Source organism: Pinus tabuliformis, chromosome 4_1, assembly GCF_031772625.1.
Source record: "Pinus tabuliformis cultivar Carrire ecotype Pingquan chromosome 4_1, CPIR1, whole genome shotgun sequence".
Taxonomy (NCBI): Eukaryota; Viridiplantae; Streptophyta; class Pinopsida; order Pinales; family Pinaceae; genus Pinus; species Pinus tabuliformis.
This window is the reverse complement of record NC_142303.1, coordinates 251,972,201-251,991,659: the sequence shown is the minus strand read 5'-3', so window position 1 is coordinate 251,991,659 and position 19,459 is coordinate 251,972,201. Positions and strand designations below refer to the sequence as shown.

The 19,459-nt window shown below is 37.8% G+C and overlaps 1 pseudogene; it reads left to right on the top strand.

The window, feature by feature from the left end:
• Nucleotides 1-257: 257 nt before the first annotated feature.
• The window catches only part of LOC149175215 (uncharacterized), a 60,980-nt pseudogene continuing 41,778 nt past the window's right edge, over nt 258-19,459 (top strand).

The following is a 19,459-nucleotide window of genomic DNA, read 5'->3' as shown; positions in this document are numbered from 1 at the left end:
CAAGGAAAGACTAAAAATGGATTTGGACGTACACCACTATCAGCATTGGAAAGAGGCGTACAGGGTGGAGGATAGGAAAAGGATGGTTCTACCTAAAGGAAACTTCAGACAGTACAAAAAAGTATGCCTCGGGATGGGCTGTGCATTAACTCGAAGAGGAAAGTCTGATTAAAAAAACATGCCCGCCACCCTCAAAGATATCCTCCAGATATAGATAGATTCTGCAGGTAGGATTTCATAAACTATCGACAACGATAATGACCAACCCTCATTTATATCCGTCCTATACCGGTCTGGAGAAGATAAAGGCCATTAATACTGCTAGTCCCAAGGTGGTAAAATTTAAAATCGTTCCAAATGAAAACCAAAAAAAATACCAGAGGTCTAATACCAGATACAGTAAGCAGAGAAAAGAGGTAAATTCAAAGATAGAAATTCGGTTTCTAGTTAGAGGATGGCCATAGAAGAAAACAACTTCATGAGAATTCGGTCTGGCATGTAAAACAGCAACAGAAGCACATGTCACATATGCACCACCATGGTCCCAGTTTACACCGGAAATCTGTACATGGTTTAGATATAAAACAGAAACTCTGGAAACTGAAACATTTGACCCAAGACCAGCAAATACTAGCGAATATATATATATATATATATATATATATATATATATATATATATATATATATATATATATATATATATTGAATTTGTGTGTCTCTTATTGAAAACGAAAACGACTTGTGTTAAGATAAAGTAATATTCTTGAATTGACAAATGATATTCGATATTCCGAAAATATATTCGTCGTATACATTAAATCGAAGGTCGGCATCAAACAAGTGCAGTTGCTGCTCGCGACATTACAGCTGAACTACTCATCCGAATGTTTTTGGTCACCATTGAGCCACTTGGATAGTCTACACTATCATTGGAATTGTCCACTGCTAATGGGACCTATATAAAATTGAGCATCATTTTTTTATTGTTTTTTATTTAAAAAAATCAAATTACCAACTTGAATAAATTTATATATAAGTAATTAGAATATAGCAATATTAAAAACTTTAATTCATGTAGATATTAAACGTTAATAAATATCATTAATTTTTTTTAAATAAACCCTTAACACCTTAAAAAACAAACGCACATAACGTAAGCACCTTTCTTACTTCCGTGGAAGTGCTAACGAAGCCTTGGATACGACTCAATAACCACCGCCAGGCCAATTATAATACCATTATTTTCAATTATACCATTTCCCACTTGCAGTTTTGCTCGCAACTTTATCTCTCGTGCCTTCAGAAAACAACGAACACAACATCTTGAGCTTATTCCCCACTTTTTAAAAAAAAACAGTCAGCCTAAGATGCAGTGACAGGGGCTAATTAAACAAACAATTCTTAATACAAAGATGGGATGTTCGCTCTGTTTGAGTACCTATATTTATACCAAAGATAAGTCGGTTAATTTTTCTTCTTTGATTTTCAATGAATACTGTGATGTATTCCGTGATTGTAAATATTTATTATTATTATTTAAATATATATATTTAAGATTTTAATTAAGTTATGCATAAAACAAATGTTTGAGTGATAAAAAATTTTGTGACTCTCACATGTCAAAGTAGTTAGGATAAGTAGTTACTTATCCCTAAGTATTTCATTGAAGATTTATTGTCCAAAAAGAAATCAAGAGGGTATTGATACCTGAGATGAAGAAAGAAGAAGAAAAAGGAGATGTTTTTGCGCTGATATGTGAGACGGGTCCAGGAGCTAAGTCTGGTTAAGACCAGATAGCTGTAAATGATAAGACTGTTAGTCTTATAGGAAAGCATCTGTCATGTGAGCAACAGCTTGGGGGGAGACTTTGGCCTGAAAGCGAGTCTCATGGTTGGGAGGAAACTTGTCAACTTATAGTTGAAATTTGGTCCAAGAGGACAACAGTGGAATTCTATAGAACCAGATAAGTATCTAAAACTCTCAAATATGAAATATATTGTCAAAATTAGAACTCTGATTTCTGCTTGAAAGTAATAGATGGGTTATTACAGTAAAAATCCTATGTCAGCCTTTAGACATATTTTTGCATATTAGTTGGCTAGTAGTGAGTGTAACATTTTTAACAAAAGAACATAGAGGAAAAACTGTAAAAGAAATTGGAATTTATTATGTATAAATCTTTAAGTACGAAAGATAGAAAAGTAAGAAACTCTCTGAGAATAATGAAACTGTTAGGAAACCTTTTGACAAAAGAATTTTCAGTTCTAGGAAGGAAACATTACGATTGCTGACATCCCATATAGGAAAAGTACCATGGTAGAGTGTCTGCCCTTTCAGACCCTTTAGTTATGAAAAGAAAACAAGCAAAGTCGACAGACTAAATCCTGCGGCTAATCTAGCTTAAAGGGTACATTTAAAAAGGGAAACCCAAAATAAACTTCTTTAAGAAATAAGGTAAAATAAAAAGGATTTATTACAAATACCTTGCGGAAATTATCGCAGAGAAATAGAGATATAACTCAAGATATGTATGAAACTGCTAGAAAATAAGTCTAACATGTCTATGTTGTAGTAATAACAGTAGAAAACACATAAAGTAAATTATTGTTAACGTTTGGGTAAACCCCAACTGCATAGCATATTTGAGTGCGGAATTTAACAATGAGGCAGATAATAAACTTGCGTAAAATACTAGATATTAAGAAATTGGTTAACTGATTAAAGGCTTCATAATACTAGAGCAGGTCGAGCCAACTGTAAAAGAACCTTATCAGATCAATGCCACGAAGAAATTGGAAACCCTTCCAACATGCATATATAAATAATAAATGAACATACAAGGCTCAGAGATTTAGTGTAATAAATCATCCATCCACAAGTTTCACAAGTTAAATTACAACTTGATTCCAAGAGAAACTAGCAACCGATTTCGGGTTTGCACACCCAGAACTTATTTTAAACAAAAACGATGGCTTAGGAGTAGAGCTGAGAAATATAGTGTTGTGGATGTCTATACTCTAGAATTCAGAATACCTAAAGCAACTACTGACAAGTTCTATGAAAAAGTTTACGGACCTTTCAATAACTGGCAAGTCAAGCCATTAAAACTCTTAAAGGCACTTAACCCTGCAAACCAAGCAAATTCCAGAATCTCTTTCACTTTACCCAGAGGTTGGGAGCGACCTTGAAATTGTAAATCCGCAGACCGACATAGTGAGGTAGGGTTTCAACCTGGAGAGGCCATTCGCCCACTGCTGGAAACGCTCCGCGAAATGCAAAACACAAGATATTGTTAGAAAAGAGGAGCCATCAAATGACTGAAACAACAAAAGGATGCTAAAAACAAATAGACATTACATTACCTGAGTGGGTAAGATGCATGAAAACCTCCAAGGAAGAAACACCAGAGCCATTTTCATATGAACTAATCACCCAGCAAGTAGCCAGGGAGGAAATGTGACTAAACAAGGGAGGTATTGTCAACAACAAGTAGAAGTAGAGGCGAACTAGAGAGAAACCTCAAAGCCATGAGTCGGAGCATGGCAACTCTGCCAGACAGAGAAAGAAATGCCGAAAGTTATTTAGGATGCAGCGGAGAAAGGAGTTAAAGGAATTACTTTTAACCGTTCGATGAAGTTGAACCATGGAGAACCGTCGATGGTGCAACCTTACCCATAAAGTGATGAACAACTGGAGAGCAACAAGAATTATCCAGAAGTTCACTCCCGCCATCTCTTGGGGTTGGGAATCCAAGGTTTAATGGGTTAGGATATAGAATCATTAAACTGAATCATGTGAACTATGTAATAAAATTAATTATAGCAAAATCATTACATAAATAACAATTTCAATTTGCATAGAATGTGTGTTAATCAAAATGTTACGCGTGGTCATTTAAAACCTGAACCATGTTACTTTACACATGTAATATATATATCAAGATTTTGTTTATGCTTAATAACTTATACTGTAATAATTATCCCTCAAAGACCCAGACTATGAATTCCTTTGGCAGCAAACATCGGAAGTTCAAAAGAGAGGGAAACAGTTTAATTATGGTATAAACCTAGACAAATTGTTAACATTCAGAAACAAGATATATGTTCCCAACCAAAATTCTGTCAAACAATTGTTATTGGATGAATTTCATAGGAAGCCTTACGTCGCTCACCCAAGATACTAGAAACTATTGTCTACCATTAGGAAAAATTATTTCTGGCCAGGTTTAAGGAAGGATGTTACGGAATACTTATCAAAATGTTTAGAGTGCTAGTTGGTGAAGGTGGAGCATCAGCATCCCGCTAGTCTATTGTAGTTGTTACCCATTTCTGAGTGCAAATGGGAGACGATCACTCTAGACTTCATCATAGGGTTACCTTGCACTAAGAAATAACATGACTCAATTATGGTGGTAGTGGAAAAGTTAAGTAAAACTGCTTATTTCATATTTGTGAAATTCACCTACAAGAATTTAGAAATCGCAGACATATTGTTGAGGGAAATTTTCTGGTTACACGGGATACCCAGGGTAGTAATTTATGACATAGATGCAAAATTTACATCCACATTTTGGAAAACCATCTTTGCTGGGTTAGGTACTCAGATTCAATTAAGTAATGCCTACCATCAACAGACGGATGGCTAAATAGAGTGAGTGAATCAAGTCCTGGAAGACATGTTAAGGATGTTCGTAATCCAACAACTGCGCAAGTGGGAGGACTACCTCCACCTGGTAGAGTTTGCCTATAATAACGAACATCATGAATCATTGGGCATGAGCCCTTTTGAGGTGTTGTATGGAATAAAGTGTTAGGTACCCACAAATTGGAATAGTCCAGTTAATAAGCTAGCATTGGGTCTTGATACGTTAGCTGAAATGGAGGCTACAGTTAAAAAGGTCTGACAGAACTTAAAAGCCGCTCAGGATAGGCAAAATGTTTATGTAGATAAGAAAAGGACTCATAAAGAATTCCAGTTGGGGGATCATGTGTATTTGAAAGTCAAACTCCGAAAAGTACTTTACAGTGGAAGGGTTGCGCTACGCTGGCACCTCGGTATTGTGGATCATTCCAAATATTGGAACGAATTGGACCAGTGGCATACAAATTAGCACTCCCCAGCCACATTTGGGTCCACAATGTCTTCCATGTCTCCTTGTTAAAAAAAATGTGTGGACAATCCTCAACATATAATTAACTGGGAAAATATATAGGTAATAAAACAATTAAATAGGTAACATTGAATTGTTGTTTTGTACAATTTTGATAGTAAATTGTAAATTGTGCAGGTCGAACGAGAGGGAAAGTTTCGGGCAAAACCTCTTCATATTCTCGATCGGAGAGACCATCTTGCGGAAACAAGCCATCACCTAGGTTAAAGTTCAATGGAAGCAATTTGGCCCGGAAGATGCTACTTGGGAAGAAGAGGAGACTATGCAGAAAGCCCATCTGACATTATTTTCTTAGAAGAACACCAAAAGACAGTGTTCCTCATAAGTGGGGGAAGCTGTAACACCCTATTCCACACAAACATTTATTTTTTCTTACCAAGTTTTATGTATTACTTCAAAACTTTTACTTTTCTTAACACAGTTTGCTGAAGGATTAAGGCTGAAAAGCGAGAACATCTTGTTATTTTTTTATTTAAGAAATTTAAGAAGTTTGTTAAGGAACTAAATGAAATAGTTACATAACTCTTGAGAGAGTTAGAGACAGTTGTTCATCTTTCCTTCCCAAGAGGGAAGAAAGGGAAAGAGGGGGAAAGAGGAAGAAAGAAGGGGAAATGCTGCTGAGATTTTTTCCTTGAGCTAGGCACAAGTAACCAGTGGGAAAGAACTGTGACTAATAGTTGAACTGGTATGCGACTTGAGGGTGGACTGTAGTCTTGAAGCCCAAGATACTAGACTGTATCTGCCCAGTGACTGTCAGGAGCAGGAAGTGCTCAGAGGGGCACTCTGGACGTAATTTCCAGGTCTGTGGCTGGGTGGTGAGACCTTCCAAGAACATAAAGTATCTATACGGTTATAAACAAACAAAAATAGATAAGTGACAAATTCTGTGTTCATTATTCATTATTAGAAAAACATTACTTTTAACCAAGAATGGATGATTATCATCAGGACTAAATTACGAAGTATATTCTGTTGTTTTGAGGAATAGATATGTAGTAAGTATATTCTATTGTTCATTATGAGTAAGTTTTCATGATTAAAGCAAGTATTGATACTATCTTATTAAATCGATGACCAAAACTGTATACTGTTAATTTTTTACTTGTTCTGTGTGTTGTAAAGTACATAGCTTAAAAAAGTTCAAAGCAAAAACAGGACAATGATTTTGAAAACCCTTCTAAGATAGTTCTTCTACCATCGGCTCAGAAGAAACAACAACAAAAACAGTTCAAGAATTATAAGAGACAAATGCTATCTTATAACGGAACCACATATCGTATCTAACAAACGCATAGAGTTGACGAAGATTGAACCCATATCGCTAACCATAAACATCATACATATTCCTTCAAGTACCAAGTGTGACATATAGTCTAGTACTATAGAACCCCTTTTCTATTAAATCGTGAACCAAACTTCGAGAAATGTATGAAATCATGACAGAATCGCAAGGGTCTATCCTAGATCACAGTCGATTTAGAAGAAAGGAACTTGGCCCCACTGACCATAGGCTTATCTGCTAGTTCTTCAACCCATACTTTTGCCATCAACCCCCTCGGCCCTGTTATCACTAAGGTTGTTCCCCAAAAGTTATAAAACAGGGAATACGGCCGAGGTAACCACAGACCAATCTTTTAGACACAGATTCTAGCCTATCTGCATCTAGAGAGGGCTCTCTCTTTATGATTTAGCGTTGTTTTGAGGTATATTAGGCTAGTTATGAAGTACAAGGGTTTGTTTGATTTTTGGATGGTGATATTCAATTGAACAGGGTTGTAAATATGAGAATTTCAGTCCATTGGGCTAATGGAGTCTGTGAGGATGAACTGTTGGATATGGTTTCTTTGACAGAGGTTGGTACTACAGAGCAAGGTAATCAATCATTGGACAATTTATAAGCTGGAATCAGATGGGATGGAGTCAGTGGCTGAAAGGCAATTAAGAATCCTTCATCATGCAGACAGAGGGAAAGTGAATGATTATTGCTAGGGATAAGTTAAGAATTCCTTAGTTAATATTCAAGATGCAAGAACCAGGGGAAACAGGAGCAGTTAAGAATTCCTGCTTATGCTAATTCTGAAGAAAACATTAATAATAATAGAGATTGAACACAGAGTGAAAACAAGCAAATTCAGAGTTATTTTTTTTTCTCTATTATTCAGATCATGAAACATATATGATATAGTAAACACAGAAACTGAAAACATAAGTAAAAGAGACTTATTGATCCATAAGATGATTCAAGAATTTTGTAACATAGTCCTCTGCTATCAATTCCACATCCAGAGAGTCCAACAACAATGGATTCCAGCAGCTTTTGTATTCAGAAGGTTTTCGGAGTTACAACGCAGTCTAAGAAATGTATCACCAACCCCGAATACTTAACTTGGGGAGGTATTTGTACAAAAATGTTTACAAAATATCTCAATGAGATAATATCTAGCAATAACTCATTCTACCTACTCAAAAGGAGAAATAAATGATCTTGGAAACAAGGAGAAATAAATGAAGAAGTAAATGTTATTGTGCTGGCCACTCAGTTGGTGCGATGTGCTGGCTGTAAGCTCGATGAGTCGGCTGGTGGCTGTTTCCACTGATATTCCACGCTGCTGCCCCGGCTTCCTCGGGTGCATTTAATTTTGATTTGACACATTGTTGCCCCGCATAACTCTCATCCATTCCTATTCTCCTCTTTATGGCATATGGTACCAAGACTTTTGATTCACCAAGGATATAAAAGATACCAGAAATATGTTTATAGAATTTGCAACATGCTTTGCCACCAATGCTCCTCTGGTAACTGATGTCTTTGCAGCTTTCTCAAAGTCTCATCACCGTCTGTGTACTTGTAGAAGTTAGGCTGGACTGTAAAAAGATTTTTTACTTCATGCTCAATATAGAATAGATTTTCCAAATTATCGTAAAGGGTTTGGCCAAATGAAAGGGCCTTCTCTCCTGGATTACTTGATGAAGCATTTACTTGATCAGCCGCATGTTTATTTAACTTGTGTGTGTACTCAACTTGTCTCAGTAGGTGTTCATTACTTCCCAACAGGCTTGGCAAGCCCCTTTCATGCAAAACTGCAAATCTCTCTACAAAATAATTTACCTCCACTTGCATGTCCTGGCTCTTCCTCTCCAAATTCTGCATCAGGGTTCTCATGGTCAGAACTTTTTTGATTGTTAGAATGGTGCCTGTCCTGTCTCTAATGTTGAGTGCTACTAGTTCTTCACTGGTTTTAATGTTCAAAAAATGTATTAACCTGTTGGCCTGTTCGGGCATATGTCCCAATAAAATTATGGCCTTTTGAATTTCCACCTAGGCTGCTGCTATCAAGTCAATCTGCTCATATATAACCTGAATAGATCTCCATATATTACAGATGGATTGATTGATGTTAGCCCATAAAATGCCTTTGATTTCTCCCAGAGGCTTATCTAGAGAGAGTTCCTTTTCCAATCATTTTACCTTGTTCTCTAATGCTTTCACCTCTCTTGTCCTTTCTTCCACAGTCATTTTGGACTTGTCATAACTCACTTCTAATTTTGCCAATTTCTCTTTGGCTTCTTTTAATTCTGACACTTGGAGTTTTAGCTCTTCCATGGCTTTTATTAACTCCTCTATGGTCATGGTAGTGCTGCTACCTGCTGCTATTGTTGTTGCTGAAGTACCTACTGCTGTTGCTGGGACAGTGGGAGGCACTGCTGTTGTAACTGTGGGAGGGGAAGTTGTGAATGTTGGAGCTATTTGAGATGGCTGGGAGGTCGACTCTCCCTACTTTTCTTGTAATTCTTTCTCCAATACCTGCTCCGTCTCACTTAGTCTCTCATTTATTTTCATAAGTAGGTCCATCATGTCCTCCTCTGCGTTTTGCTGTACAACCTCTGTATTTTGTGGATGCAGAGTAGTAGGCAGCTTCAATTGTTTCTAGAGGGCAACAATGTCTTCTTCGTTTTTTTTTTATCAATGTTTTAATTCCTTTGGAATCCTTGGGATCGTGTCCCAGCTCGATGATAATTTCTTCCAGGGACTTTATTCTGTTGTCTTTAGCTAAAGAAGATGCCTTCTCCAAATCTAGTTGGGTAGATGTGTTGTTCAATGAGTTCTACAATTTATAATCCAACATTGCCTTATCTGCCAATGTAGAGTAGACCATTTCTCCAGTTTTCTTATGTAGCTCAATTTGGTCCATAGGATGAATGTCTTTAGCAAGGACCTCCAGATTTGTTCTAATGTAGTCAGCTGCTGACTGAGGCTGCTGCACTTTAGGCTTAAAGTGGCTCAAGATCATTTTTCCTTCTTTTATATCATATGCAGACATTAACCTTTTCTGGTTGGTAGGGGTCATTTTGAGAAATTTATTATAAAGTTGTAGCCTCAATGGGTCATTCTGGGCCTTAATGTCCATGAATGTTCTTTTGATATTAGAACCTTGCTTGCTTTGTGGCCTTGTGGATGAAACTTCGACACTATGCTGCCTTTCTGGGTCCTGCCTATGAGAGCTGGTGGATGTTTCTATTACCAGGGAGATCTGTGGGCTAGTTGCCTTCTCACCCCTTAGGCTTTCTATGGTTTCCTTAATAATTTCCTCTTCAGGTAGAGGATTTATTCTTTGCCTTTTTGCCCATGGTTGCTTTGCAGGTCCACTTACAGGTGTGGGCTCTTTTCTATCTCTTTTCCTGCTCCTTTCCTCATTTAGAGGAGTCTATAATGCTGGTATCTCTGGTGCTATGGTCTAGACAGGAGGACCTTGCCCTTGGCCCTGTTCCTTTGATGTTGCTGGCTGATCTGTCATTATGTGCTGCTCTATATCTAGCACTTCTTTGCCCTTTGATGTCCCTGCAGCTGGTGTAGTGCTTTCTTGTATAGGCTGTTGAGAAGTTCCAGCAGCGGATGTGTCAACTCTGGTTTGTTGAGACAGTTTGAAAGATACCTGTCCAAAAGAGTCCAAGTCAAGAGTCTTTTCTAGATTTTTCATAGCTTGTTCCATTTTCTCCTGCTCAGTAAGCTCTTCTATCAGTGTGCCCTCTACCCACTCATCTTGATTAGCAAATTGCTCTATATCAGGGATTCTACAATGTTTATAGGTTGATAGCCTGTTCTTTACTTTTCTTTCACCGATAAAGCCATTTGGGTCATAGGGTACCCACCAAAAGCTCTTCCTTAATTTGAGTTGTTCCCCCAATATTTTATCAGCATCTTGCCATGCTTCCTTTTTGTTAAGGATAAAAGGGCCTAACTGGTTTTTTATTTTCAGCTGGGCCTTTTTCTTTGCACTATAGAAGTGAGTTAGATCTGAATTTATTAGTTGCCTGAAATATTCTAATGCAAACAACCTCATGGGCACATACTTGGGCAGCTTATAAGGGCACAACTCACAGCCATATATTCTAATCTGAGTGTGATTCTGGTAGAAATACCAATCACCTATTCTGTAGTTCTTGGAGAGCTGTAACATCCTCTGCATATCACCAGAGAGTCTAGGAGGAGGAGTTCTCATGAGTAGAGAGGAGACCAGATGTATAAACAAGTTAATGAATTCACAGTAGGTATAAGGGGAGTCATGGACATTATGGAAGACTGAGGTCCCAAAAATTACAGACCTCCTCTCTCCTTTAGAATCCAATTTTCTGTTGGGAAGCTGAAAATTGTCTGTTTGGAAATACAGGAACAGATGATATATATAAGAAGTATACTTGAAGATTCCTCCTAAGAGTTGGTCATGGATCTTGTTGGCAATGAAAGTAGCATAGTCATATTTGACAGCAGGGGGCTGTCATGGAGTAAATGTGGACAACAAAACTAGGGTGGTATCATCAACATATTCACTTGTCTTGAATCCCAGGACATAGGATATCATACCAATAATGAATCTTCCAGCTTCATTGAACGAGACATGTAGAAAGGGAGGTGGGTCTTTGTGCTGAAAATCTGGTCTCATAAATGTTTGAGCAATATGGGTTATCTCAGAATTGGGCAGTTTAGAGCCTTGCTCAAGCAAGAATCCCATAGAAAGAGGAGCCAGAGGCTGTGTGTGTTTGAAGTGCAATATCTCATTGATGGACTCAGGAGTTATATAAAAGAGGACAGTTCCAGATGGAGTCATCACTGCTCTTTTGACAGTTTCATAATTGGCACAGCACAGGTGGATAATATCTAGGAAAATATTAACTGAGGGGAGGTAGTATATGGGCAGGTTGGATTCCCAATTCCATATAAATCAGAGTTACTTTTGTGACTGTTTCTAATTTCACAAAATGCCTGGAGGTGGTTTTTGTCACCAGTTAAATCTTTAATTTGGAAATCTTTGTCTGCTAAGGGTAACCACTCCAGCTCTTTAAGTGGTGCATTAAGGGGAGAAATTTTCAGGGCCACCGGAGCCTCCATTTTTGGTTTTTGTGTTTTTGAACTGGGGGTGGGGCTTTTGCGGGCAAATGGGAAAAATAGCAGTGGTTCTAGTGTGTATATTTGAAGGCAGTACGGTGAATTGAAATAGAATTTGGGTCTTTTGGACAACTTGTAGAGAAAACTGAAATTCACAGGGTTTGGGAACAAAATTAAGGAAAATACCTGTCTTTAACAACACACTGTGTGGATTGCAGGTTGCGGGACGAGTTGGAGGACAGGACTGTGGACTTGATTTGGCTGGGTGGCGAACTATATGGTCGAGTAGCTGCTTTGGACGTAAATCGCATGCAATAGTCGTGCAGAGAAAAATAGGGTAAAATGAGTGAAAATGACGTTTTCACGTCTTTTTAACAAAAAATTGACTTTGGCGGGCTTTTGGTACTCTTTAGTCAGATGACCTCAGCATGAGGAAGCATTTTGTCATGTAGCGGGGTGACGTGGTGATGACATCACGGATGACGTGGCGATGATGTCAGCGGGGGTGTCAGTGGGTGTGGTAAGCGCTATTGGCCCAGACCGCTTTATCGGCTAAGGTGGTATCGGAGGAGGGGCAGCGAGCATGCCGGGAGGGCGCCACGTGTCCCACGGTACGGCAGGAATACCATCGTTCCCCGGGTGTTAAAGTACAGGCGATGGAGGGGTTGCGATATTGATCTGGGTCGTTGGATGAGGAGGGCTAGATCCAACGGTTGGCGGTAATTGGAGTTGGCGGAGGGCTACGACGCGGGGCCCATCAATTAAATCAATGTTTTTTGATGTTTTGAGGGGTATTACCTTAGGTTATCGAGCGGCTTTGGTTATTTATTTAACCAAAGATTAAATAAATGCCATGGTCGCGTGCGAAGGGTTATTACAAGGTTTATGATAAACCTTTAATCCCCCGTAAAATGTTGAAATATGGCTATAATTTAGCTGGGGTGAGAATAATAATATTTGGGGGGTTTTTATTATAAATATAATACGGGAGCGGGGATAGGTCTAGGGAGCTAAATAGTATAGGTTAGGAGTTAATATGGATTTTGAAATTGAATGCACTAAGCATAAAGTTTGACCACTTAGGCAAAAGGGAAAGAAAAAGGATTCTACACAAGAAATGTGGCTTTGTGCCTAAGCAAAGTTGTGACTTCACTTAAACTTTTTCAAGAAATGGAGTGATCTAGGAGTATTGAGTAGATCCCAACATCCTTGGGGGGAGGTTAGTAAGTGTTTTCGGGAGAAGAGTGAGGGGAAGTTAGACATGCCTCATTTGATCTGTAGCCAAACAGCTGCCATGGAACTTATGATAACAATTAGATGAACATCTTTGAGAAACAAAATTACTCATAAGCTTACTTCTGCAACATCAAAACTACCTAGCCAGCCTATTACACCTAAAATTTTTTCTTCCTTTTCCCTTGGGTGCATTTAAACTAGAAAACCCTTACTCTCTTCTTTTCTTTTAACTGCCATACTATCCAAGTCTGCCCTTATTTCTTCCAGGGGCTCATATTTTGCTGTTGAGCTCCTTTGCTTCTCTACCTAACTACTTATCTGTCAAGCTTGAACTGTTTGGATAGATTTTGTCCTCTATCTCTAAAACAAGAAATTTAAAACATGAACTGGCCATGGTTAAGCTGTTTGGCCATCCATCAACTGTGACAAGAGTCAACTGATTGCACACAATGAGATTCTTTGCAAAAACAAAATAGTAGTGGCATTTTGGACTAGCAGAAATTCCTGGTCTTCTTCATTAGGGGTTCATTTGCTTTCTTTTTGACCATTTCATTCTTTTTGCCCTTTGATTTTTCTTTTAGGGCATACCTTCTTTTCATTTTTCATTTTTTTGATTTTTTCAAAATATGGAAGCTTTGCAGCATGGAAAGGGTGAACATATTTGGCACTTTATCAGTCAATAATGAAATATGACACCTATTGGTATAGGAGCATAACATTGGCTCCACTTGGGGATGGCTTTTCCTAGTGAAAGTCAAGAACAGAAGGTCAGACGGCCTTATGTTCAATTCTTGCTATATTCTGAAATTTCCCCTTTGCTGCAAGTAAACAACACTGTACCCTTGCAACATGTATACATTTCTCATGAGCTCATTCCAAAAATTTCAGCTCTATTTTGGATAATTTGTCTGAATGTTTGTTCTCATATTTACAGCTCCCAAGTCTTCTTCTTTAGCTTTTGTTTGAAGCAAAAAGGTAACACAAAAAGGTGGCATAGTTCCTTGACTTTTTCTCAAAATTTGCTACATATTCCTTCCCATCTTATTGCTGTAATAAACTGCAGAAAATAAACACTCTTATGTACAAGTTAGAGTCCTAACCTATCAACAAACTGTATCAAAATAATGCTTCAGCATCCGACCATTAACTGGTCCATCTTCTGTTTCTGTGCCATTCAAGCCCTTCAAAAAATAGGTGTTGTTTCCTTGTGAATCCTGAATAGCAAAAGGTCCCTTCCACAAGAAGTCAAACTTCCCATGTTTTCCTTTATCTTCCCTTCTGGAATCCCATTTCAGTACTTTGTCTCCTATGAATAAATCTTCTTCTTTAGTCCTCTTTTCAAATATCTTCTTGATTTTTTCTTGTAGAATTTGAGATCTCTGATATACCTCTTCTCTAGTTTGCTGCAAATGTATAGTTCGATTTATTCTTCTCTGAATGTCATTGGGTTCTGCCTGCACTTCTTGCAGCAACTTTATCACAGGGACTCCCAAAGATGAAGGGAATACAACCTCCATGCCATAAACAAATTCATAGGGGCTTGTTCCAATAGATCTCTTTGTAGTCAATCTGTCTGCCCAAAGTGCATTGATAAGCTTCTTATGCTAGTTTTTCTTGCTTTCCTCCAATACTTTCTTAATGATATTGATTAGGATTTTATTGGAAGACTCAGCTAGACCATTACCTTGAGGGTAATAGGTTGTGGAATGGCCTAGGGTAATGTGGTATTTCTGACAAAAATTAATCATTCTTTTGGATTTAAAAGCAGCAGCATTGTCAGTTATAATCTTTGCAGGACATCCAAATCTAAACAGGATATTGGTTTCTAGGAATTGCATGATTACTGAATCATTAGCTTGTATACAAGGAATGGTTTCTATCCACTTGGTGAATTAGTCTGTGGCAGTCAAAATCCATTTATGCTGGCCAGAAGAGGGAGGGCGAATTTCCCCAATGAAATCTAAACCCCATTGTTGAAATGGTCTTTCAGTGGAAATTGGTTTAAGTGGTAGAGGTAAAAGCTTCCTCTTGCCTTCAAAGATTTGACATTTATGACAAGTAGTTATGAACTTTTTGACATCAGCAAACAGGGTGGGCCAATAAAATCCAACCCTTAGGATTTTATCAGCAATTTATTTCCAGTACAAATGTCCACCACAGTCCCCTGCATGAAATTCTTTCAGCACTTTGTCAGTATCATCCTTTCTTAAGCAACTCAGTAAAATGACTTCATGAATTTTCCAAAATAAAACATTATCTACAATACGGAATTTTGAAGCTTTAATTTTTAGAAACCTTTTCTTAGTTCTGGATAACCCTGGAGGAGCCTGCAGGTTGAGCAAGACATAAATTATATCAGCATACCAAGGTGATTGTAGAAAGGCTTGGTTGATCTGTGGAGTCGCCATCTCCTGTTCATTATCCAGTTCATTGATGTCAAGGGCTTGAAAGTTGGTTTCATTCATAAGTTTAGTTAGTCCTTGTCCTTTTATCAGCTTTGTTAGTTTAATTTCAATGTCATATTCCAAAATGTTAGCTATCCACTTGCCTCTTTTGCTTTCAATTCCTTCTTGAGTTAGGATATCTTTGACAACAGTATTTGGCACATAAGCTATTACATGCGAGAATAAGATATAAACTCTAAAGTCCTTAATAGCTTTTACAAGAGCATAAGCCTGTTTTTCCATGATTTGATATTTTAAAGGTGCATCCTTAAGCGCTTTGCTGAAAAAAGCTATGGGTTATCACATCCTTGGTCATATTTTTGTAATAAAACAACAACAATAGTATGCTCAAATGCAAACGAGAAGATTATGAAGTCTCTGTCAAATTTTGGGCTTGTAAGGACTGGTGTTTTGGTTAAAGCTATTTTGATTTCTTCAAAGGCTTGTTTAGCTTGTATTGTCCACTTGACCTTGGAATCCTTCTTTAACATGTTGTTTAGCAGTCCGACTAATTCAACCAGATTAGGTATTAATCTTCTTAGAAAGTTGATTTTCCCTAGGAAAGCTTGAAGTTCTTTGATATTTCTAGGGTGAGGAACTTGCAAAATGGCTTGTATTCTATCTGGATCTATTCTAATACCTTCTTTGGAGATGATGTGACCTAACAGTTTGCCCTCTTCTAGGCCAAATAATGATTTCTTTGGGTTTAGTGATATACCATATTTTCTGCAAATTAAAAACACTTGTCTGAGATGATCTAGGTGTTCCTGATCTGATTTGGAAAAGGCAGTGAGATCATCTAGGTATATGACCAGGAAATCATGAATTTCTTTAGCAAAAGCTATGTCCATGGCCCGTTGAAAAGTTGCCCCTGCATTCTTGAGTCCGAATGGCATCTTTACATACTTGAAAGTTCCCCAAGGTGTTGTAAAAGCAGTCTTATCTTGGTCATCAGGGTGAACTAGGATCTGGTTGAAGCCTGAAAACCCATCTAGCATTGAAATTCTAGAGGCACCTACTACCTTCTGTAAAATATGGTCCATCTTGGGTAAGGGGTACTTGTACTTTAAAGAGACTTTGTTTAGATTCCTCAAATCAACATACAACCTAATTCCTCTTGTTTTGTTCCTAGTGGGCACTAGATTGGAGACCCAAACTGAAAATCTAATAGGTTCGATTATCCAAGCTTCATACATTCTCGACTTTTTTTTCAATTAGAGGGAGGAGTACAGGGTTGACCCTTCTGATTTTTTTCTTCAAGGGTTTTTGACTTTCTTTGAGGGGTATTGTTTGTTGAATCACAGAAGTGTCATAGGATTCGAGATCTTCATAGCTCCATGCAAAGACATCCTGAAATTCTTTGAACAGTTCAACATATTTTAGCTTTTGGTCAGGAGGCAAAGTTTTGGACAATTTTATCATTTTAGGATTTTGCTGAGTCCCTATGTTACAGTCTTCAATTTCTGCGTTTAATGGTTGCATTTTTGGCTTTCTTGGAATATCATTAGAATAAAAAATGTCTTCCAGAGGAGTTAATCCTGTGGGTAAAAAATTATCCTTTAAATCAATCATTTCAGATTCTCCTCCAATCGTTTCATCAAAGTCTATTTCTTTAAGCTCTTGCAACTCTTTGCTGGTAAAGTTTGTTGGATGTAGTATTTGAGTTGTTGTTTCAGCTGAAATGTGAGTTTCAATTTTGTCTATTTGATCAATTTCACCAACAGTTCTCATGTCTATATTAGTGCTGGAAAATTCTCCTTTTAAAGTCAGCAAATTGTTAATCCGAGTGTCATTGTCAAACACTTGCCAGCTTTTAACATTGTCAGGTACAGTTGGCCGGTGTTTAATTTTAGCTGTAAAATGAGGATTAGGCTCAAATGGCAGTTTACAAATGATGGAAAATGTTGCCAAACTATGAGCATGCAAATTGTGTTTCCTTGGAATTTTGGCAAGCTATGATTCTAGAAAGGTATTGAGTATTTCGATTGCCGCCCCTCTATAAGATCTTAACCTGAGGTCATTTGTGAGGAAGTTTCCTTTCATTTGTTGAATAAACAAATCATAGTCTCCCAAAATGGATATCCTAACTGCCCCTAGACTTTTGATCAATTTGAGTCCTAGCAGGAGGGCTTCATATTCCGCCATGTTATTTGTGCATCTAAAATTCAGCATGTATGCATGTCCTTCAGCATGGTCATTTTCCATATTATGTATCCAAATCCCTACCCCTACTCCTAGTTTATTGACTGATCCATCAAACTCTAGATACCATAGGATTTCTTGATAACAACTAGCCTCAAGTGATTTAGAAATTTGCTTAGTGGACAAATTTGGATTTTCAGTTTCATTTGGTTTCCCTTGTGTGTCTGTTGTATCATTGGTCACAGAAATTTCTTGAATCTGAACACTAGATCTTTCATTTATGACTTTTTGTTGTGCCGATGCTAAAACCTTGTCATTAGTTGGAGGGAAAATTTCAGCATTGTATAGGATGAAAGAGTCCATATCAGAATGCATGGAATAGATGGGAAATTTTTGGGGTTTCTCTTGGCTGCTGACTACATATTTCATCAAAGTTTCCCGGTACAATCTCTTTGGCTAACCAAATACTGAAATGGTAGCATAGGACATGTCCAACTGTAAAGATCCCTGGAGCTTAGCACCCCAAGATCTGGACAGTAACATGCCATATTTTGGTGGGATATCAGCTACCACTACATCCATTAAGATTGTCTTGGCAGGGTATTGAACTAGTGATACACATAAATATTTGATTAGGCCTAGACATCTGACCTGGCTAGAATCGAAAGAGAACAAGACTTTATATGGCCTGGTGATATCTAGGTCCAACTTTTCTATCACGGACTTGGGCATTAAATTATGGGAAGCTCCAGAATCAAACATTGCATTGTGAAGTACTTTGTCATGAATATTCAGACTTACATAGAAAGGAGGAACTCCTCCATCTACTGATTTACCATTTACTTCAGGGCCAAAAATTAATTCTGGTTGGTCATCAAGGACATTTACTGCATCTCTGTTTTCTGAAATTTGAAGTGATCTGCTGATTTGTTCTCTATAGATATCATGTTTAGCCAATTCGGACAATGGAATGGCTATTTTTAATTTTCCTATTTTGGTCTCAAGGTTGAAAGGTTTTTCTATTTGGACTTTTGCATTTTGGGTAGTAAGATTTTCTTTTCCTACTGTATTTTTTGTGTTATTTTCCTTTTCGGGAGTGTTGTTATGAGCTGAATCTGTTTCCACGTCCATTTCTTGAGGCTCTTCCACAGTACCTTTAGGAGGAATAGAAGTTGAAGGTTGTTTTCTAGGTTGTTGATCGTCTGATATATCTTCAACTATTGGATGGTTTGGGTTAGAAATTGTTTTGGGAAGATTTTGTACAAGAGGTTTCTCGACCTTAACTTTGCTAGGTTGCTTGGTTTGTTTCTCTTTATTGTTTTCAAAGACATCTATCTTTATGCCTCTCAGGTTGTACTACTTGTAAACCTCATAGACAGCTGCATCATATCCTTCCCTAAAATCGAATGATTCCCTAGATTGGGTTCGGTATTGATTAAAAGTATGAGCTTCTTGGTCATCCTGGGTAAAAAAAAATTGTTGTTCACTATCGAGACCCATTAAGTTAATTTGCGAGTCTTCTATTGGCTCACTAGAAGTTGAAGCTTCAACATAGTTTTCCTAGAAAGAAGGCTTGATGTTTTGGTCAGGGCCGACCTTCCCAGTATTGGGATTCTGATTTTTCCTGAAATTTGGGTTTCTTCCAGTGTTGCTCGGTTGACCATCCCAAAGGGATTTCCTCTCAATTGTTTCTACTCTATCACCCAGTCTATCCATTCCATTAATAATTGCATCCAATTTTTTTTCAAATGCAGAAGGTTCTTCTTTGAAAGGTGTTCTCCTTTCAGCTCTAGCTCGAGCTTGTTTAGAAATCAGATTGGCCTCTACACTGACAGCTACACTCTGCATGTCTTCTAACCTTGGAGGATCTCTTTCCCTAAGTTGGTAAGCCATGTCAAAGTCAAATCCATTAGGGAATTTGATCAAAGCTAGGTCTGGTGGGGGTCTGAGATTCCGAGGGATAGCATTGTATACATTATTAAATCTAGCATAGTAACTTGAACAGTTTCTTTTGGGCCTTTTTTCAAGCTTTCATATTCTGATAGGATGTGAAAAGGGTCCTTCTTCTTTTCCCATTTGT